The sequence below is a fragment of the Carlito syrichta genome, unplaced genomic scaffold (genome assembly GCF_000164805.1).
Source record: "Carlito syrichta isolate Samal-C Ts95f unplaced genomic scaffold, Tarsius_syrichta-2.0.1 Scaffold74266, whole genome shotgun sequence".
Taxonomy (NCBI): Eukaryota; Metazoa; Chordata; class Mammalia; order Primates; family Tarsiidae; genus Carlito; species Carlito syrichta.
The window spans coordinates 97,876-105,474 of record NW_007018362.1 but is presented as its reverse complement, the minus strand read 5'-3'; the positions used below and the strand labels follow the sequence as shown (position 1 = coordinate 105,474).

Genomic DNA, 7,599 nt, shown 5'->3' with positions numbered 1-7,599 from the left:
ATCAGGTACCTTATTGATGTTATACCCCCCACCCCCCAACCCCTGGCAGCATCCCACTACTGCCAAGCCCTTTCCTGTAGTGTAATGATAAATGATAAAATGTTCAGGGTCTGCTTATAAGTGAGAACATGTACTCAGGTTTTGCTTCTGAGATAGATCACTGAGTATGAGCATGGTTGGTTCTATGTTTTTGCTATTGTGAATAATGCTGCAAGTATCTTTTATATAGAATGATTTGAGTTCCTCTGGGTATATTCCCAGAAGGGGGATCGCTGGACCATATGGAAGGTAGATTTTTAGATCTTTTAGGAATTGCCACACTGTTTTCCACAGAGGTTGTATTAGTTTACACCCCCACCAACAGTGTAGAAGTGTTCCCTTTCCACATCCTCTCCAGCACCAGTTGTTTTTTGAGTTATTAATCATGTCCATCCTGACTGGAGTTAGGTGGTATCTCAGTGTGGTTTTGATTTGCATTTCTTTGATGATTAGTGAGACTGAGCATTTTTTTCATGTATCTGTTGGCTGCTTGTATGTCTTCTTTTAAGAAGTGTCTATTCATATGTTGAAAGGAAGGACCCCCAGGAACTTAGAATAGACTTAGCTTTAGCACAGTTATTTTGTACTAGTATAGCCATTTTGCTTAAATTTTACCATTGATACACTTTGCTAAGCAGCTTGCACAGCTTCTATGTCCCTCCTACCGTATAATCATTAATAAGAAAAATTACATTTTCTGAAACGGGTTCCCAGAACCGGTTTCCCTGGGTCAAGCCTTAGAAATCAGTGCTTATTCAAACTCCCTTCAGCATGTCTAGTCCTCCTAACAATTTTTCCTCCAGGCATTTGTATCAATACATTTTTTTTTTCCAGTAGGAGTCTCACTCTGTCACCCAGGCTGAAGCGCAGTGGCACACTCACGGCCACCCCAGCATCAACCTGCTGGGCTCTGGAGATCTTCTGCCTCAACCTTCCAAGTAGCCGGAACTATAGGCGCTCGCTACAACATCCAGCTAAATTTTTTGACTTATTGTAAAGATGAGATCTCGCCAAGTTGCCCAGGTTGGTCTCGAACCCACGGCTCAGATAATCCTCCAGCCTCGGCCTCCCAAAGTGCTGGGATTATAAACTGAGCCACAGAGCCCAGCCTCAATACGTTGTTAACAACCACCCATGAAGACCTCCAGCCTCCCACCTGGAAGCATCTATATTGATACATTGTTATCACCACACCATGACCAACCTCCAGCCGACCACCTGAGGTGGTGAGTTGCTGTTGCCTGGCAATGTACAGATCCAAGACTTCTGTGACTGCTTTCAACATCAAAGAACACAGGACTGGACATTCATTTTGGCCCAAACTCCTCTGGGCCCAAGATCCCCCTTATCCCAACCACCTAAAATATGCCTGGCCCTCAGCCCTTCTGAGCCACACTTGCCTGAGTGCCAGCCCCCTTTCCATCTTGAAAGGTGAATAATAAACTTAACTTTTTTCTACTTCCTTCTTTGTTGCAATCTTGTATTATTCCCACAACACCAGCCATCTTGCCTCAGTTTACTCTTTCATATCCTTTGCCCACGTTTTACTAGGGCTGTTTGCACCATCATTCTTCTCAAATCTGGAAACAACAATATAGAAATTCATATGGAAATATAAAAGACCATGAATAGCCAAAATGATCTTTAGCAAAACAATCCTTAGCAAAAGAAAGTGGGAGGTATCCCACTTCCAGACTTTAAACTTTACTATAAGGCTAAAATAATCAAAACAGCCTGGTACTGGTACAAGGACAGGCATATAGACCAATGGAGCAGGATAGAGATTCCAGAAACGAAACCTCAGTTTCTTAACCAACTAATCTTCAACAAAGCCTCCACCAACAATCACTGGGGGGAGGAGAACTTATTCAGTAAATGGTGCTGGGAAAACTGGCTGACATGCAGAAAATTTAAACAGGACCCCTACCTATCACCGTACACAAAAACCAACTCTAGATGGACCAAAGACCTAAAGGTAAAACCTCAACCTATAAGAATCGTAGAAGAAAATGCAGGAAATATTCTTATGCACATTGGAGTAGGTACCCAATTCTTGATAAATCCCCAGAAACAAATGCCATAAGAGATAGACAAGTGGGATAGACAAGTGGACATAAGATAGACATAAGACATAAGATAGACAAGTGGGACCTCATCAAACTGAAATTCTGAAAGGCAAAAGAAACCATCAAGAGAGCAGGGAGACAGCCCACAGAATGGGAAAAATATTTGCCAACTGTTTATCTGACAAAGACCTTATATCCAGGCTACAAGGATCTCAAATTACTGAATTTCTTTTAGTCCTCTTTTGAATCTGTATGTGTCAAAGAATCTTTTTTCTCCCCTCTAGAGGTTGGGTATTTGAGTCCGAGAAATAAAACTGCCAGTAGACAAATGAATGAGAGAAAAGGTATGCAATTTTATTATGTGCATATGAGGGGAGAGGGTCCCACACAAAGCAGGAGACTCAATGAAGTAGCAAATGGTTGAGCTACAGAAATAGGAGCTTGAACGCTCCTGGAGAGTGGAAGAGGAAAGCTATATGAGGGTGAAAGGAGGAAATGCCAACAAAGCCTGTCTTATTATGCAGATAAAGTCTCTTAGGTGCAGCCCTCAGAATAGGTGATGAAAAGACTAGAAGTTTGTCTGGGAGAGGTTTTCTGGGCAGGGAAACCTTTAGTTTTTCCTTTTGTGGTGTAAGTTAATCTTCTATGGTTAAATGCAGATCTCAGGGAGGGGATTCATGGTCATCTCAATCCTTCTGAAGAGCAGTTTCCCTTGGTCAAAAAAGGGAAATTTCAGAGAAAGCTTCTCCCCGCCATTCAGGAGAGAAAGAGGGTCAAGAGGCAGAAGGGATGCGGAAGGTGGGAGAGAACTTGACTCTGAGGCTACTTCTTTAAAGTACTCAGCAAATTAAAGAGGCACACTTTCCTGTATTGTTTTCTGAGTACTAACAAGACTCCTTAGAAAAATCTATCTCCCGCTTCCCTTTTCTCTCTTGCATCCTTCCCCCTCCTCTTCCTCCTTCATCCCCCTTCTAACTGCTGCCCCAGCCTTCTTTTCTCTCTTTTATCTTCTAACACTTTCTTCTCTCCCTCTTCCTTCTTGTTCCTCTTTCTCATTTATCTATTTAGACGATTGTTTTCCTCTTTTTTTTTTTTTTGAGTTGGAGTCTCACTCCGTTGCCCAGGTTGGAGTGCAGTGGCACGCTCACGGCTACCACAGCCTCGACCTGCTGGGCTCCGGCGATCCTTCCGTCTCGGCCTTCCAAGTACCCAGAACTACAGGCGCATGCTACCATGCCTGGCTAATTTTTGATTTATTGCAGAGATGAGGGCTCGCCAAGTTGCCGGGGCGGGTCTCGAACCCGCGGGCTCAGGCAATCCATTCGCCTCAGTCTCCCAAAGTGCTGGGATTACAGGCTGAGCCACCGAGCCCGGTCTTCCTCCTTTCTCAGATAAGTATATGGCCCCAAGAAGTAGGCGAAAGCCAGTTACAGTAATCTGTGTACCTAAAAGGCTCAGGAAAGCTCTGTGACCGGCACCTTTAGACTAACACCGAAACACAAGAGGAAAATAAAACATATCGCAGTGGTTAGATTTCGAGAAGTGTCTGGTTTGACCAAAAATCAAACCGGTATCTTCCTTTTGGAAGGTAACCCAGTTCCATAGGAACTCATGAACCCTCTACAAATTTCAGGCTTAACCCACTGGAGCGTGAAAGCGCATTGCAAAGTGCAAATGCTGTGCAAAGGCTACAGTAGTCATGCTCCCTTAGGGCTGATGTGGGCCTAGACACTTACGGACCCAGGCACGGGGATGTAAAGAGGCTTTCCCGCATCATTTTCTGGCTCTCCACCTGAGACATAAATACACAGAAGTTAGTCTCTCCCTGAAAGCCACTAGCATTTATCCAAGAGGCTCAATGGCATAAGTTCCAGACAAAAGCTGTACGTTTCAGGCCTAGAACTAGAGGGTCTGATTCCTTTTCTTGCAGGGTTAGTTGGGTTCCAGATGAGGCAAGTACAGAGACTTCAAGTTGTCTGGAAACGCTATTGCTGATACGGTGAGGACTCCCCGAGGCTGACATCTCTACTCAAACTTACACTTCACCAGAGAGTTTCTATCTAACTTGCAGATTCGGTTTCTTGCGTGGGAAACCATTTTTACCACATTTTCTTCTTTTGGCCTTGCCTTATGGTAGCTGGTAGAATTTCTCGGTAAGGATGGGAACGAAGCATTGTCCAATCGTGTAGTCGTGGCCGAGTGGTTAAGGCGATGGACTAGAAATCCATTGGGGTCTCCCCGCGCAGGTTCGAATCCTGCCGACTACGGAATGTTTTAGTCTGGGCGGTTAATGTTCAGCGAGGAAAAGAGAGAGTTGTACTTTGGGGAGAAACTCCGGATGAAATTTCCGCCGGCCACTTAGGGAATGCATCGTGAACTTTAAAAATATATACTCATGTTTTATAACAACCCCTTTTCTCTCGGCGGAGCACAAGTATCTGCTCCGCCTCCACATTTCCTGTCTTCGAAACCTGGCTTGAAGCCTTGGTGGAGTGAACGGACGCCTGTTTCAGGATTTGCACCTCTCTTCTATGGTCGCTAGGGCTCAAGCCAAGATTGAATGTAGACGGAAACCAGTGCGTCACAAAGGAAGCCACCGAGGACACTTTTTTTTCCCTTCTAGGATTCTCACAAAGCGCCATCGCGGGCAATCCCCACTGCGCTGGCCTGTTTCCAGTAGCGAAGGAGGAACTGGAGTAGATTCATGGCTGGGTGCAGACACGTTCGGCTTCGACACCGAGTCGTCTTGGGTATGGTTGACAAGAGAAACCAGCAATTGTAGAACGAATAGGCACGAGTAACTTCACAGGGATTTCCTAAAGCGTGATTTTCTGTCAATTCCTCGTTAGTATAGTGGTGAGTATCCCCGCCTGTCACGCGGGAGACCGGGGTTCGATTCCCCGACGGGGAGGAGGTGACACTACTTTTAAGGGGGGAAAAGTACAATTCTGGTAAATATAGCTCTCGTTCTTCTAGGCAAATTCTTGGGTTAAATCTTTCTTCGATAGAGTTCCTCCAAACCAACAAAATACTCACTGCAAAAACCAAAAGCTGAAGGATGGGGCGGGGCGCAGTAATTACCAAGAAAAAAATAGCAAGTCTGCATTGGAAAAACGAGGCAGATATCAAGATACCATGCTAACCCAGTGATCAGAACAGTATTGGGACAAGTCTATGTTCTGTACCTCTTTATAGGATATAGAGCACAATGTCACTTTTGTGATATTCCTGGAAAAATGTGTAATTCGAATCATAGAGAACGTCAGACAAATCCATATTGAGGGACATTCTACACCATAACTGACTTGTACTCCTCAATTATGGCAAAGTTACAAAACACAAAGGTTAACTAAATATTTCACATTACAGAAGGCCATAAAGAGATGACAGCTGAATATAACATATGATCTGGGATTTTTCTCTTGCTATAAAGGAGGGACATTACTGGAACAATTGATGAAATCTGGATAGTCTATAAATTAAATAATATTATTAATATTATTGTTAATTCCTGATTGTATGACTTGTTCCATGGTTGTATTGACAGAATGTCTTTGTTTTAAGAAAATACACATCTATTTACAAAATAAATACATATTTAAGAGTAAGGGGGGGTATGTGTCTTCCAACTCACTGCCAAATAGTTCAGAAACATGCACACACACACACACACACACACACACACACACACACACACACACACACACACATTAATAAACAGAGGGTGCCAAAAATGTATACACGTTTTAAGAAAGGAAAAACCTGTATGAAAATTGTAATACTCGATAAGATGAACACAAGTCACATTTGACTTCTACAATTACAAGAGTGCTCAAGGTGTTTACCATCAGCATCCAGACACTTCTGATTATGGGGAACATCTCTTAAAATGTGTATACGTTTTTGGGGGGCACTCCTGGTATAGGTGAGAGAAAAAAGGAGAAGGAAATAAGGTAATAAGCTCAATGAGGAAATATAAATAAGCTAAATATGCTAGCGTTCGGGGCATGGGGTGAAAATTCAGGAATTCTCTGAATTTTCTTGTAACATTTCTGTCAGTCTGAAATTATTACAAAATAGAAAGAAGAAAAAAGTAGAAACTAATAAAACCATAAATTTGAAATATACTAATTAAAATTTTAAAATTCAAATTTACAGTTTTGAACAATAAGTATAAAAAAGGTGATTAATAACATTAATGAGTAGAGATTTAGAACAGATGAAGGAATGAGATTCAAAACATTATAACTGACCAAGAAAATTCATAATATGCGAGAAAAGCTAAGTAAGGAGGAAATGCCTTGAAACGACATTGTTTGATAATGTCTACATTTGGGGATATGAAAAGAAAATGGTATAAAAATTCAAAACAAGCCGGGTTGGGTGGCTCGGCCTGTAATCCCGCGCTTTGGGAGGCCGAGGTGAGTGGATTGCCTGAGCCCACGGGTTCGAGACCCGCCTGGGCAACTTGGCGAGACCTCATCTCTACAATAAATCAAAAAATTAGCCGACTGCGGTAGCGCGAGCCTGAAGTTCCAGCTACTTGGAAGACTGAGGCGGAAGGATCGCCGGAGCCCAGCGGGTCGAGGCTGCGGTGGCCGGGAGCGGCCACTGCACTCCAGTCTGGGCGACAGAGTGAGACTCCAACTCAAAACAAAAACAAAAACAAAAAAGTTCAAAACAGCAATAACACATAAAATAGAAAGATGTGACCAAATCCAAACCATTCTGTGCTCTCTTATAACAATGAATAATGTTAGAAGTAGAAACGTACCCATATACTCTGGACCAATGCCAAATGGCTGAAAGTTAAAAGCAGTATATTTGTGGGCCATGGTCAAAGCCAAATAGCACTTTTTTTTAAATGAAGGAATAAACACTCTTTAGACATATAACAATAAGTTTAGGATTTTGTTTTAAAATTAATTATTAACATTTTGTCATAAAGTTTTGGCAGTCAAATATAAAAGTTAATATAATTGTGCAGCATTGTCAGGCAAAAGATTATTTTTTTTAGTAACGGCTGTACAATTGGGTGATTGATGCCCCATCCTTTCCAGCTAACATTGAATCTCATTTGTCTGTATAATTTCTTGTCTTCACAGGAAAAATATTATTTATTTTATCTAGAGAAAATATGAGTCATCATAGACAAGAACTATAAAGCTGCTGTTTTAAGACACAAATGAGCATTCAACCTTTCAGCCCTTTAAGTAGGGCTTAAAGGGCTACAATCATTGAGAGAAAGAAAGCACATGATATGAGCTGCACATTCACAAAGGCTTTCCTCCTAAAGGTGTTCTATGTTGCATCATTCTAGAATAGACCTCACATGGAAAGAAACAGTAGTACTGGACTAAGGAGACACTGGTCCCAATTTGGGGCTACCAAAATGCATAAAATCCAATGGTCAAAATTTAATTGATGAGGGAACTACAGAGAAGAATCTCAAATTTCTGTGTATAAATTATCCTTATATCACTGGCTAATTCTC

The 7,599-nt window shown here is 42.1% G+C and overlaps 2 non-coding genes across 2 annotated transcripts; both read left to right on the top strand.

Annotated features, from left to right (window-relative positions):
* The first annotated feature begins 4,290 nt into the window (after window positions 1-4,290).
* TRNAS-AGA lies at window positions 4,291-4,372 on the top strand. The gene has a single exon. It is a non-coding gene; the product is annotated as a tRNA-Ser (tRNA).
* Window positions 4,373-4,944: 572 nt separating this feature from the next.
* On the top strand, window positions 4,945-5,016 carry TRNAD-GUC. Its single transcript has one exon. It is a non-coding gene; the product is annotated as a tRNA-Asp (tRNA).
* The last annotated feature ends 2,583 nt before the right edge of the window (window positions 5,017-7,599 follow it).